This window comes from Sander vitreus, chromosome 6 (assembly GCF_031162955.1).
Source record: "Sander vitreus isolate 19-12246 chromosome 6, sanVit1, whole genome shotgun sequence".
NCBI classification, from domain to species: domain Eukaryota; kingdom Metazoa; phylum Chordata; class Actinopteri; order Perciformes; family Percidae; genus Sander; species Sander vitreus.
Genome location: NC_135860.1, coordinates 27940097 through 27955059, shown reverse-complemented (window position 1 = coordinate 27955059; position 14963 = coordinate 27940097). Strand labels below are relative to the sequence as shown.

At 39.6% G+C, this 14963-nt stretch overlaps 1 protein-coding gene across 1 annotated transcript in view; it reads right to left on the bottom strand.

Annotated features, from left to right (window-relative positions):
• The window catches only part of tsnare1 (T-SNARE Domain Containing 1), a 196696-nt gene extending 184103 nt beyond the window's left edge, over positions 1-12593 (bottom strand). The window contains exon 1 of the mRNA XM_078251935.1: positions 12516-12593. The gene's annotated coding sequence lies outside the window, so the exon portion shown is untranslated. The remainder of the gene's footprint in view (positions 1-12515) is intronic.
• Between the last annotated feature and the right edge of the window lie 2370 nt (positions 12594-14963).

The window sequence follows — 14963 nt, the reverse complement described above, 5'->3', positions numbered from 1 at the left end:
GGTCCAAAGTTCTGGGAGGTTAATAACCAGTAACAATCAATTACTTAACCAATCTGATATGATCAATGGGGTTTCCAATCCAGGAGACAGCACGATGAGTAGCGGAATACGATAAAACCATGCTGAAATCTCTTCAGTAGCTATGAGCTGCAGCTATAGTGTTCCTAACAGCTCAACTGTTTTGCATCATCCTTATGATTACACCTAATAAAATCTTGAATTTTCTGTCTTCAAACAGCAAAACTGTCTAACAGAGCACCACCAAATATAAGTAAGTACATTTATAAAATGCCTACCAGGGTTAAAAGGTAAAGAACAATGCAACAATGAATACAAGTAGAATATAAAAACACAAACAAAAACTACAAAAAGCCATTTTCATCTTCTTAAAGCCATCGACTGACTCTGCATTTTTTATAACTAAGCCTAGGTGAAAACATTTCCAGAGGGTGGGAGCCACCACTCAAAAATGCAGTCACATTTGGTTTAGTCTGTCATTGCCAGACCTTCCTCCACAGCATTCTGGGATTGGAAAAAAACATGCTCTGGTTTATTGTCATTTCTTTAAACCGCTAAGCACAGGACGGAGCCACGGTGCCTCTGCAAAATAGCCTCGGGAAGGAACTTGTTTTAGTGGAACGTGTGTACGTTCAAAAGTTGTTTTAGTCGTGCAACAGAAAACTCTGGACACTGGATTTACACTGCAGAGATCCGACGAGCAGTTAACCACAGTCCTCATAAATTTTAAATTTTAAATTAAAATAAAGTTTAAAATTCCAACACAAAGAAAGCGGAAGCTAACGGACATGTGGCCAAAAAGAGGGACATCCGGTGGAATTTCCGGCGGCACCAGAGCAATCCCGGAAGTGGAATGCCGTGGATATAGACTACCTTTGGTTTTCTATCTAGATTTTGGGACAGCCAGAAGACCTTGGTCAGTAGATCTCAGTGACCTCACCGTGGCCAGAGGACACAATAATTCAGAAAAATAAAGTGTGGTCAGTGTTCCCTACATCGAGTAATAGTTAAAAAAAGTCTAGCGGTCACATTTTGAACCAACTGGAGCTGAGACAGAGCGCCTCAGGGTGGTAAATTACAATAATCAAGACTGGATGAAAACAAAATAAAGACATGAATGATTTTTTTTTGGTGGAAGAAACAAGATTGGACCACTTTCTTTATGTGTCACTCAAAGTTCATATGTTGGTCAAAGAAAACTCTTTGAGGCTCGGTTAACATTTACTGCAAAGGGACCAATATGCTGCTGTATTTTATCAGAAATGCTCTGATGAGAGCTTCTGTTTTGTCAGGGTTAAGTTGAAAGAAGTTATCTGACATCCACTACTTGATAGCTCCTGTTAGGTAGATAGTTTACTGAGGTCATTTAATTTGAAAGAAAAAGTATAACTGCTTATCATCCACATAACAGTGAGAATACATACACTTAAATAGACCAATTAAAAATCCAAGGAGAGAAGCATGCACAGGGAGAAAAAAATAGAATGAAGGATTAAACCCTGGGAGAGCACAAGCCACACAGGAAAAAATTAAAGTCTAATGAATACAGAACTAAAAGATGAATGAAGTCTAATGGGCAGACGCATATTCAACAAAACGCCCCAGCAGAGGTTGGACCACAGTACTGTCTGCGTTGTCAAAGAAGAAAACCAACAGAATCTTAATTAGTGTACTATCAAACATCAGTAGGCCTCCCCTGTATTGGAGTGCATCTCAGGCCATGTCAGGACTGATTATTCTAATGATATCTAAACCTCTGTCCGGCCATTATTCACACATCACAGAGCCAGGCCTTGTTATCTCCGATAGGAAGGTTTTCCTGAATCCACATATCCACAAATCCAGAAAAAATTTCTGAATAAAAAGGGTCTCAGTTGTCATTCAGCATTTAAGTCACAAAGGGACCGTTCGGTATTCATGGAATGGACCACTGGAGGAAAATAGAGGAGGGTCATGTCTTTTTATTCTTTGTTGAGGGGAGGGTCACCCAAGATTTTTTAGTCTAGGGGGGAGGGTCACCCAACTTTTGTAGAGTGCGATTATTTCAGATATATTAAGCAAATTGCATTTTAGTTTGCATCGCCAGCTGTAAGTCAAGACTGGTTTTCAAGACGGCGGCAGCATGTACACATGAACGCGAGTGTCTTTATAATGTATCTATTCAATAAACTGTCTGTACACTTACAAAGTTCTCAATGCTTCGGTTAACATGTAGGGGCCCTCATTATGCTACCATTGAAGTTTGGTGATATTTTGAACCTTTTTAGTGGTATAAATAGCGATTTGTTTTTACTTTCCCTGTACCCCGAATACTAGCGTTGTAAGCTAATCAGCGGTCCGCGCTAGCATCTTTCAAGCTACAAACACATTCGATTAGCATGAAAACATGTCCCAGAGAGCGACAGAGTGGGTACACATCTGTTAATAACCCCTAGGTTCGTTTTGCGCCGGAATTGTCCTTTAATGTTGGAGTCCCGACTCGACTCTTAGCAAACAAGCGATTGCAAGTCGCAAGTTTGTGGTAAAATGCAGTTGGGTTGTCTAGGTCAAACTAGATGTGATGACTATATGTAGCAGTTGTGAATCAAATAAACTTTTTTTACTCTTATACTGAATGTTTACTGCTTCAATCCAGATGAGTATTGAAAAGTATTTTCTGCGACTGAAAAAGGCACATTCACTAACATGAATTTGCTCAGTATTGTATAAAGTACTTAAAAGCAATACTTGAGTAAAAGTACAAGTATCTTACCAGAAAATGACTTTGGTAGAAGTTAAAGTCTCCTTTTAGAATATAACTTCAGTCAAAGTCTTAAAGATCTCATATGTACTGTACTTGAGTATCAAAAGTAATTTTCTGATATTAAATGTACTTAACTATTAGAAGTAAAAGTAAAGAAAAACTTTGTAAGTTTTTGTTCACTCCAACGTACAAAAACATTTCTTGTAAGTAACGAGCAACGAAGACGCTGAGGGGAAATGTAGTGGAGTAAAAGTGAATGTTTCTAATAATATAAACAACGAAATAAAGTACAGATGCGTGAAAATTCTACTTAAGTACAGTAACTAAGTAGTTGTACTTCGTAACATTACAACTCTACAACTTTTTCTGGGTCAAAATTGAAACTCTTTTCAATGTCTTTTTCGACACTTTTGTTGCTTTTCCACCGATGTTTTTGTCACTTTTTGTGTCAAGTTTTTTTTTTGTGTCATGTTCTTGTGTTTTTTCCCGCATGTTTTTGAAGCTTTTCCCGACATTTTTGTGACTTTTTTCAACGTTCTTTTATAAAAAAAAAATAATAATTCAAATGCTATGAAATTGAATAAAAACTTGTGAAGAGCGTTGCAGGGAGCCATCCATGTTATTTCTTTTGAAAACTTGTTTGAAAAAAACCCAAATTTCTGATATAGAAACTTTTTGAAAAGGGGTCAAATTTGACCCGAGGACAACAGCTGATGTTGTCTAGGCTTTCCCTTAGTCTCATCATACCACAACACGGTGTTTCTGGAAATTCCAACACAATCATGTTGGAAAAAGAATATATGCATTATGTCAAGTGTCAAAGTGACCCGGATTGTTTAAATACAGTCACCAACAAGAAAATAATCATCATAATAAGACCGCCCCCAGAAAGTCAAAGATTCGCATCATCAGACACCCTTTTTACTTAGCGTCTCTGTAACGGTTTATGTACATGAAAGCATCCTGCCAACATCACTGTTGTAATACAAATTTGGTACCGACATTTCACAACACCTCAGTGTGTCTACATTTCACACAGATCATGTATCTAGTCTTTTAGACAAGTCAAATGTGAAAAAGGTTCAGATTGACAGACATTTTAGAAGGGGAATATGACGATACACTTATCCACGTCTGAATGTCTGTGACAACAGGTTAGTCCAGGAAGGCTATCCTTAGTACATGAAAACATATACACATGACAATGGCAATGTGCAGTTTGAAAAAGATAATCTTACCTCAACATTCACTTATGAGATTGTCTGCGTCTAACAGTCTTCCTCTGCGAATGGAGTTTACATACTGTAGTTGTCATGGGGATGCCTCTACTTAGATACTCATACTTGAGTCATGTGATGATAACGGAGTTATCTCCATGAGAACAACTGAGTGTCTATGTGGAGATTTTTAATACTAAACCAACCGGACAAACACCAATTTGGGAACCGTTAACAGTTGTCACAGGTTCAAGAAGTTTGAAAAACCTGAGTATACTATCTGCTGTTGAGCTTCAAGGTTTATTACATGGTTTGAGCAAAGCAATGCAAGCTGTAACACAATGCGAGGGGCATTTTCAAGTTTGTAGCTTAAATTCTATCAAATATGCTAAAGTACACATGATCATAAGAGCCATTAGTGACAGCCACCAGTGTGCACAGGTCTGCACTTTTTAGGGCTGTTAGAAGGAATTCCGGAAGTCAAATTTAACTCGAACAGTAAAAAAGGCAATACTAATCGAATGCTGAAATTAGTATTTAAATGTGGATTTTTTTTATAAACACGTTGGCAAATCTTGCTTTGGCCTATCTGCATGTTAAAACAAAATAATTTATACTTCATTAATTACAATGTTTTTACTCTGTTATTATTACACATTACACACAGGCCTGAATTACACACATGCTCAGTACCTATACATTCACTAATGGAGAGATGTTATACCCTGAGCAGTTGGGGGTTCGGTGCCTTGCTCAAGAGCAGCTACCAGTCAACCACCATCCTTTGGTCCGTATGGGGACTTGAACCAGCAACCCTCCGGTTCCCAACCCAACTCCCTACTGACTGAGCTACAATGCTTTGTCAAGGCTGATGAGCAACGATAAAGTTAGCAGGAGTGAGCAACAAGACATTGCGAGATATTGGGGCACGGAGCCACGGTAGAGATGTAGCCACAAAGTAGCAGGTCAGTTTCTCTCTATGATGTCATCTCTCTCAAATCTCTTACAATGTTGTTTTCCCTAGCAACCTGTCATTTGGTGAAGCCCATACGGCATAATTACAAACCCAAAATGCCCACCATCGGCCCAAAAAATCTTTTAGGAATGACAACGCAGTCCCCACCAACTGTTTGTGCACTGTTTCTACCCTTAGATATATTTTTTTACTGCAGCTAACTTGATATCAGTTGAAACAGAGACTGCTTTAAGATGCCATGTCTACCGTACTGTGTTACACTGCACATTTTATACTTGTGATTGTATTTTTATGTTACTTAAGTTATGGTCTACATTGCAATCGTCTTTGCTATGCCATGGAGGTACAGGCTACACTGAGTTATTCTAAACACTCAGATTTAAACCTTTGCACAAAGTTGCACTTTAAATTTCACTTTCAATGTTTGAATGGTGCTAAACAATCAGAAATACTGCTAAATGTTTTGTGAAAAAGTTAATATAAAAAGAAGCAGCAATATTGCATAACTGAGTCACGTTGTGGGCTATGTATTTTTTCCTCTAGGTAAGTAGAATATTGGTATCAAAGTTTAGCATCCATACAAATCTGTTATTAAAAGCTTAGTTGTTGAAGAGAGGGAGAAAGAGTGTATCTGCCTGGTATCGGTATCACCAGGTACTCCAAGTTGAATTATCGGTATCTGTATCAGGTATGAAAAAGTGGTATTGAGCCACCTCTAGTTGCTATGGAACTTGAACAATGAAAGAATTAACACGTTTTAGCAAAACATTTTGTGGCCCGTGAGCCCATTTTAATGCCCAAATCTTCCTTACCCTAACAGATTGTTTTTTTGAAATTGTTGTCACTTTCAGTATTGAATAAATTCTGGAGCATGAGGGGAGACAGTTCTACAGTGGGTACGTTAAGTATTCAGACCCCTTTAAATGTTTCACTCTTTGTTTCATTGCAGCCATTTGCTAAAATCAAAAAAGTTCATTTTATTTCTCATTAATGTACACTCAGTACCCCATCTTGACAGAAAAAAACAAATGTAGAAATATTTGCAAATTTATTAAAAAAGAAAAACTGAAATATCACATGGTCATAAGTATTCAGACCCTTTGCTCAGTATTGAGTAGAAGCACCCTTTTGAGCTAGTACAGCCATGAGTTTTTTTACACCTGGATTTGGGGATCCTCTGCCATTCTTCCTTGCAGATCCTCTCCAGTTCCGTCAGGTTGGATGGTGAACGTTGGTGGACAGCCATTTTCAGGTCTCTCCAGAGATGCTCAATTGGGTTTAGGTCAGGGCTCTGGCTGGTGCCAGTCAAGAATGGTCACGGAGTTGTTTCCGAAGCCACTCCTTTGTTATTTTAGCTGTGTGCTTAGAGTCATTGTCTTGTTGGAAGGTGAACCTTCGGCCCGGTCTGAGGTCCTGAGCACTCTGGATGAGGTTTTCTTCCAGGATCTCTCTGTACTTGGCCGCATTCATCTTTCCTTCAATTGCAACCAGTCGTCCTGTCCCTTCAGCTGAAAAACACCCCCATAGCATGATGCTGCCACCACCATGTTTCACTGTTGGGATTGTATTGGGCAGGTGATGAGCAGTGCCTGGTTTTCTCCACACATACCGCTTAGAATTAACTCCAAAAAGTTCAATCGTGGTCTCATCAGACCAGAGAATCTTATTTCTCATAGTCTAGGAGTCCTTCATGTGTTTTTTGGCAAACTCTATGCGGGCTTTCATATGTCTTGCACTGAGGAGAGGCTTCCGTCGGGCCACTCTGCCATAAAGCCCCGACTGGTGGAGGGCTACAGTGATAGTTGACTTTGTGGAACTTTCTCCCATCTCCCTACTGCATCTCTGGAGCTCAGCCACAGTGATCTTTGGGTTCTTCTTTACCTCTCTCACCAAGGCTCTTCTCCCACGATTGCTCAGTTTGGCTGGACGGCCAGGTCTAGGAAGAGTTCTGGTCGTCCCAAACTTCTTCCATTTAAGGATTATCGAGGCCACTGTGCTCTTAGGAACCTTGAGTGCTGCAGAAATTCTTTTGTAACCTTGGCCAGATCTGTGCCTTGCCACAATTCTGTCTCTGAGCTCCTTGGGCAGTTCCTTCGACCTCATGATTCTCATTTGCTTTGACATGCACTGTGAGTTCTAAGGTCTTATATAGACAGGTGTGTGCCTTTCCTAATCAAGTCCAATCAGTTTAATTAAACACAGCAGGACTCCAATGAAGGAGTAGAACCATCTCAAGGAGGATCAGAAGAAATGGACAGCATGTGAGTTAAATATGAGTGTCACAGCAAAGGGTCTGAATAATTATGACCATGTGATATTTCAGTTTCTTTTTTAATACATTTGCAAAAATTTCTACATTTCTGTTTTTTTCTGTCAAGATGGGGTGCTGAGTGTACATTAATGAGAAATAAAATGAACTTTTTTGATTTTAGCAAATGGCTGCAATGAAAGAGTGAAATATTTAAAGGGGTCTGAATACTTTCCGTACCCACTGTACCTGCAGACTAACATACCTTTTTTAATTAAATGGCTTCTCTTATACACCAAACACTTTGAGACAAAAAACCATATTAGGTCCCAACTCTCCAAACTATTGTCTATTATAAAAGTGTGTTTACTCATACTGTGATACACTGAATCATCACTGAATAATCATGACAAACGGCAGATAATCAAATAGCAACTAGAATAGCAAATAGGAAGACAAAAGAAAAGCAAGTGGTAAGAATCTGCTGTCCAGATCAGCTAGATGAGCAATGAGTCATGCAGAGAACACCCACTATTCAACATCCTGTTACATATTCTCTGGCTAACACACCACGGAGGAAGAATTAATTTCACATGCCAGAAAATATGGAGAGTTCAGATTATATAAATAAACTTAAGTGAACACTCATCCGCTTCTCTGACTTTTCTAAGTTATGTTGTATGGAACAAGGTGAGTCGTATATGCAACACCAAACTGTACACCTACACTAAATAGCCTTCTGTATAGATTTCAGCTTCTTAGTTTATACTCAGAAAACAATGATTTATTCAATTTCATCTTTTGTTGTAGTTTGTCCTTCTGTGCTTGCTGTATTCTGGTGATTTTATGTTGTATTATTTCCCTACAGAAGTCAAGGATCATGAAAACATGATGCACGTGTAACTATTTCCATAGACCTACTTGAGAAGTCACTGTCACTAAAGAACATTTAAAGTCTCAGTCTAAAGTGACCTTATTATGTTAAGAAGTTTGTTTGTATGATACAGCCAGCCATGTCGGCCGACCCCTACATGTAGTACTTTCATATGTACATGTGCTGTACATTCATATACACTACTCCAACCTCTGAAACAACTACCCAGCGCACTCTTTACAATTTGATGGGCTATTCAAGCCCAGCCTGCTCAGACTGGCTGGAGATCTAGTGGCATCGCCAGTTAACGCTTAAATTACTGAGAGAGGTGAATAACTAGACCAACAGTCGTTTTAATATGTAGAAATGTAAATTAGAGCGTTTTGGCGTTTTGAGCTCCTCGGTTTCTGCCCGTTTGTCTGTTATGAACGTTGTCGTTACTACTGCGTTGTGTTGTGGGATATTTACGCCGGCGTAGTGTCCAGTATGGACCTTTTTCGCAGCACACTTTTGACTTGTCATAGTAGGAAAAGCACAGCTGAAATTGATAACCTTAACGATGGCTCAGTTCCATCAAGTGTCCCAGTGAGCTATCTCAGTGAGTCAGCATACACAACACCAGGGCCTCTCCTAAGTGGAATGCAGCCATCATTAATGGTTTGGAATACACCTGTGCTTTTCCTACTATGACATGTCAACATGTCTGTCATGAAAACGGTCTATTGCATACTGTAATATTTTACCGGAAATAGTATGCAATATTGGTTTCATACAAAGGTTTCGGACATACTAACAAATCTCACATACTGTTTTTGCTGCTATATAGCACGTTACTATGGAATTTCGGCAAAGCCAATGACTCTTTTGAAGCTCACAAATGTGCTTCCAGTTACTGTTAAAACTCCACCAGACTCTCCTGTCTTTCCAGCAGAGACGCAGAGAGAGTCTGACAGTAGCTTAACATGGCTAGTTAGCTCTAGCTCCAGCGGTGGTCAGTCAGTCTCGCCTGTGTCATTTAATTATTAACAGGGCTCTCAAGTGTCACTCATTGAGCGTGACAGTCACTCATTTCGGTCTTTTGTCACGCACTCCCGCCACACATTGTATTTCTCACACGGAAAAACTATTTATAATATATTTAATATGCCGCAGCGCCCAAAATTTCTCTGGCGCGCCGCTCTCACTATGGAACCGGCAGGAATCAAGCGCGTCTCCCCTGGAGTTCTTAGTTGAACCTGCCACTTATCAGCCAATCAGAAAATAGCACTATTGTATCTGGGTAAGATTTAACGCAACGACCAATGAAAAAAAAAGCATAGAGCAGCGTACAGACACTTGCCTAAACGTTCGCTTATTCAGAGACCAGAGACCCAAACGGGGCTCTGTGTCTGTCAGACGGTCTGAGATCTACCGTATCAGCAGAGCAATCACGTAATGCACAACAGACTATGGTGCAGGTAGATTATTTTCTGAAATGTTGTGACTATTATAACTTTATTTTTCTCAAAATATCACGACTCCTCCAAATCTCAGAGAACACAGATATATTTTGAGTGTGCACAAAGTTTTGAACATGAGCAGAAATCTTGCTGAAACTTAAGAATATTACAGTCCAGGGGTTTATTAATAAATTAAAATGAATTAATGTATCATTGAGGTGAATAATTGTCATATGCACATTTAAGGAGGTTACTTCCTCAACAAAAGATGCAAAAGAGAAAGGAAGAGTAAATGATGCTATGATATGAATAAATAGATGAAAGCAACACAGAATGCCTGAGAGCCTTATTGCAATATTTTCCATTATGTTTTTATATTTGGATTATAATCTATGTGTCCCTTTACATAAAGATATTTCCAGCATAAATTGATTCAGAAAAAGGTAGAAATAAGTGTATACAAATTCACCAGAATGCAGGAAATGAAGTGTTTAATGCTTAAAATGTTCTGGGGGAGGAACCCTAGACCCCCCCGCATCATTAGTCACCATGCGGGAATGGAATAAATACTTTGTATTTGGTTGAATTGTCAGTGCCATGTGTCAAATATTTTCTTCTGCAAGTCTGAGCAATTACTAATAACAACAACAAAAACACTAATAATAAGAAACACCCCCATATCCCGCGATCCGTCCAACCCGCCCCCCCTCTTTGACCCCCTGACTGGGAAGGGGGGGGCTGACAGGTGGGGTAGAATGTCACTCTTGCCTGTCTTCAAAACTTGAGAGCCCTGTATTATTGGGCATAGCAATGGTTGTTTGCTGAAAACAGTGGTACTAGAGTAACAAGATGGGGATGCCACTTAATGTGCAATAAATCCTACTTCTGAATGACCATGATAATATTGGTCTTAAAAATTAAGAAATTCCGTGCTGAACATGTTTTACCATCTATTTTGATGGTAATATTTTTTATGGTTTTAAGTTTAGGTATCACATACCCAACTTAGCTGCCAATAGAAATCCTCCCTGCCCTCCCTTCACTGACATGTTTGCATCAATTAAAAGGCCTACCTGGTTTCTTTCTTAAAAATATACTAAAAATAAAAAATAAAAATAGTGGTTCTAAAAACATAAACCACATTTACTAAGACTTAATTGGTATCATGGTAGAGCACAAACAACTTAATCCTCAACACAAAGAAAACAAAAGAAATCATAATTGACTTTAGGAAACATAAAAAAACAAAAGCCACAACAGTTATGTGATACATGGAGAGGAGGTGGAACAGGTCCCAAGCTTCAGATACCTAGGTGTGCATCTAGCGGAGGATCTGACCTGGGGAGTGAACACTAAGGAGATAGGGAAAAAGGCTCAGCAAAGACTCTTTTTCCTGCGAACCCTAACCCCCAATTTCCACCAACTCCGGAACGGCTGCGGATCCGCTCCGGAACGGCGGCGGAGTCAATAGGTTTCCATTAAAGTCCATGTGTGTATTTTCACTGACTACAGAACGGCTGCGTTCCGACTCCGTCGCAGCTCCGGCGATCCGCAGCCCTCCGGAGCAGATACGCACAGCTTCTATTTTTGACGGATTCCGGAGATTTCAATTCAGCACAGGGCAGATAGTGCGGGACAGGAAGTGGAGTGCAGAAACAAAATAAAACATAAAACAAATAAAATACACCATGCTCACAGCGGATCACATTTCCCTGCACTACACCTTGAAAACGTGATAATGGGCCTCCGCCCAGGCCTGAAGTCAAGTTTGTGGTTCTGTTTATAGAAACTACATCTTGTTATATCGCGCGATCATACGTGAATTTGCCAGATCTCATGGGTCCTCGTGACTTCAGCTGTCATTCATGGCCGCAGCCATTTCGCAACAAATCCGGACCTGGTGGGTATTGAAGGACGGCGGAGCACGGAGCCGATCCGCAGCCGTTCTGCAGTTGGTGGAAATTGCGGGTAAGATGCACCGGGCTCCCGCAGGAATTTTTACAGGTGAACAATAGAGAGTGTGCTGGCATACAGCTGTACAGTGTGGTTCTCCAGCTGCACCACTGAGGAGAGAAAAGACCTGCAGCGGGTAATTAAAACAGCCCAGAGAATCATTGGTGCCCCTCTCCCAAGCCTTGAGGACATATACTCCAGTAGGCTGCAGAGGAGAGCAGCAAGCATCAGAGCGGACCCTACACACCCTGGCCATATCCTTTTCGACACCCTACCCTCAGGCAGGCTCTTAGGGTCATGAGGACACGGACAAACCGCATGAGAAATAGCTTTTTTTCCCCCAGGGCCATAAATGAGCTGCTGAAAGGCTAAGCTAAGATGGACTTGAACCATACTGTGTTGATAATGCACTAGTTTTCTTATTCTGGTTTTAATACTTTTTTTTTTACTCCATATTTATCTATTTATTTTTGCTGACACTGTCACTCTTTTATCTTTCTATCTTTATGCTGCTAAGTGAGTGATTGATGTCATCTTAATTTTGTTGTGTAGTGATATGCAATGACATGAAGCAATCTATCTATCTATCTATTTGGAATGAAAAGGAGAAGGGGAATAAAACAAAAAACAGGAATCATCCTTAGTTGGCTTTCTGCCAGAAGAACAAAAGAGAGCTCTCATGTTTAAAGAGGAACTGGTTGCAACAAACTCACATAGCCATCCCTTCTGTCCTATTTCTGTACGTCTTCAACAATATGACATCCTTCTAAAGACACACACTTCCCATGTACAACCTAAGGCACAATATGCACTATGCAATAGTGTAGATATATTTACACACTAACAAACATCTGTGCTTCCTTGTTGTTTAAAAGGAGCAATGGAGAGCCATCCCTGTTGGCCTCCCCTCCCCCTCATCCCTGCCTCCCATTTCCTCCCCTCTCTCCTCCTCCTCTTCTTCCTCCTCTGTCTCTGGATGAGATGGCAGCATCCATCGCTAAAGGCAGATAATCACACAATGAAAAGAAGGGATTCCTCCAGCTTTACCTTTCAACGTAGAGAGTGATGTGGGCTGTGATTCAGCTCAGATGTTGCTGCTCCTCAGCCTCGGCTAACAACATCATGTGACCAAGAACCACCTGCTCCCGCTGCCCGGTCATATGATCACATTAGGCCCTTGCAAGGATCTCTGGGATTTGTAGTTGAGGGGGTGGAAATGATTGCATTCTTTTCTAAGACCCTTTGTGGTGGTTAAAAAATCCCTGAAAGTAAGTGAGGTATTAACTCCTAAAATATAGCTCAGATCTCGGGAACATTCACCAATATTTAAAGATATTTTAATAAAATGTCATTAAATGTATGTACAAAAAGTGGAAGAATGACGAGATAATATTAAATATAAATTGTCTTGAAATGTTTTATATATATATATATATATATATATATATATATATATATATATATATAGGGGACTTAAATATCTCACCAACATTTTTCAGAAGCCAGGCCTTAAGTATGTAAGTATGGAAAGGGGCGCAGTATGTTGGTGAGGTATTCCACATTTGAGAAGCTCTAACAGAGATGCAAGGTTGGCTGAAAGAGGGATTATACAGCAACCCCCGTTTGATCTTTCCTGCTTTATAAAAGCACTAAGCCATGTGGGAGCCACGCCATTTAGAATCTTCAACATCAGGCAGTGTTTTTCATGACAGCACAGACTGTCAGCCTTAGGCTGTGCTTGTATTGCGTGTAGCTGCATGTTTAACAATGCACATATATTTTATAGTTTTATGTGAATGGTTTAATTTGTCTGCCCTCTCCACCCATACCATGTAGCACCTCATACATTATTATTATTATTATTATTACTACTACACGTTTGCAGACAATAGAGGTGGTGTAGGGGTGCAAATGCCAAAAAGGCCAGTTTGGCTTAAGACCACAGCACTTGGCACAGACACTGGAGCTTAAGATTGACAGTGAGCCCAGCTGGACAGCAGGTCTGAGCCAAATCTGACCAGTCTCATTCCAGATCGGAGCCACTCCCTTTTTTTCCCTGCCTTGTTTACAGAAGCAGTGTAGAGCAACTGTCTTACCCATCAGAATCATGTTGTAGAGTTTTTTTCTTCTTTTTTTTCTGGGATCTACTGCATGTTACTATTATAGACTGTCATGCAATCAAATCATATAATGTAAATTGTAAATAATAATGCATTGTGTGGAACCCTCCTGACTTCAGGTGCTTTGATCATGTATCCGCTGTCAGCAGAGGTGGCAGGTTACTATTAAAAGAAAAAACAATCAAACATGCAAAACCATTTGCTACAGCATCACCTGAATGAGTCTATTACAGATATGTTACTGTGTAAAATGCTAAGTGAAAGAACTCAGGGTCTTGACTGAGTATCAGCATAAACTGATGTGATGTGAACACATGTAGGGTTTTAAGATAAGCTGACTACAGTGTTGAAGCTGCCTGGTAGTACATTAAAATTAGGGAACAAATATAATCCCTGATTCTGCATTTCAATAATTAAAAAAATAAAATAAGACTTATTTAGGAAAGATGAATTTATGCTAATATTAGTAATATAAGTTATATAATATAAGCTTTCTAAAAAAAGTTGGCTCTCTTTAGATATGAGCGTCCTGCATGATGTGGACTAAATATTATGTATATTTACATATCATAATTATATTGCGAAAATCTGATTGTGAAATTTTTTTTATTGACATTATTTGCCTTTATGTATCGGTAACACTTGACTTTACCCCCCCCATTAAGCATTTATAAGGCGCATATACGCATGTAGTAAATGGTTTACAACACACTATAATGTAGTTGTAAGCAGATCAGTGTTTGTGAATGTATTCTTCAACAATTAGCCCTCCTCCTGTTGGCACCAAGCAGCAACTTCCAGGTCTAAAAAAGTGAAGCCAATACGGAAGTGCCTTAAAGCTGCATTCTCTCTAACTTCCAGCAGGGGGCGACTCCACTGGCAACAAAAAAGTCAGTTTCTATAGAAATAAGTGGGAAAACGAGCCTACTTCTCACTTGATTTATTACCACGGTAAACATTTTCCTAATGAGTTTATGGTCTCAATCTCTAGTTTCAAGTCTTCTTCAATACAGCATGATGTTCATTTAGTAAATGATGGTCCCATTTATTATTAAATAGACGATAAAGCAGGGGATGCTTTATCGTGAAAAGATATTTTTCACTGCATAGCACTAAACGAATTATTTGGAACTGCTGCCACAGGCTTGAGCTAAAGTTATGGTAACACGTACGGTAAGGGTACATTAATTTTGAATTCATGCATGATTTGTGCATTACTTCTTTCCTGTATATCTTATGAATCATCAGGAATTGACATGAGTTCATAGCCTCTCATTCATGGCCTCATGCATGAACAACACATCAACTAAAGCATTAGGTAAGGTGGCTACATCATTATGCACAAGTTGTGTTCAAATCAGACTTTGCGTACGTC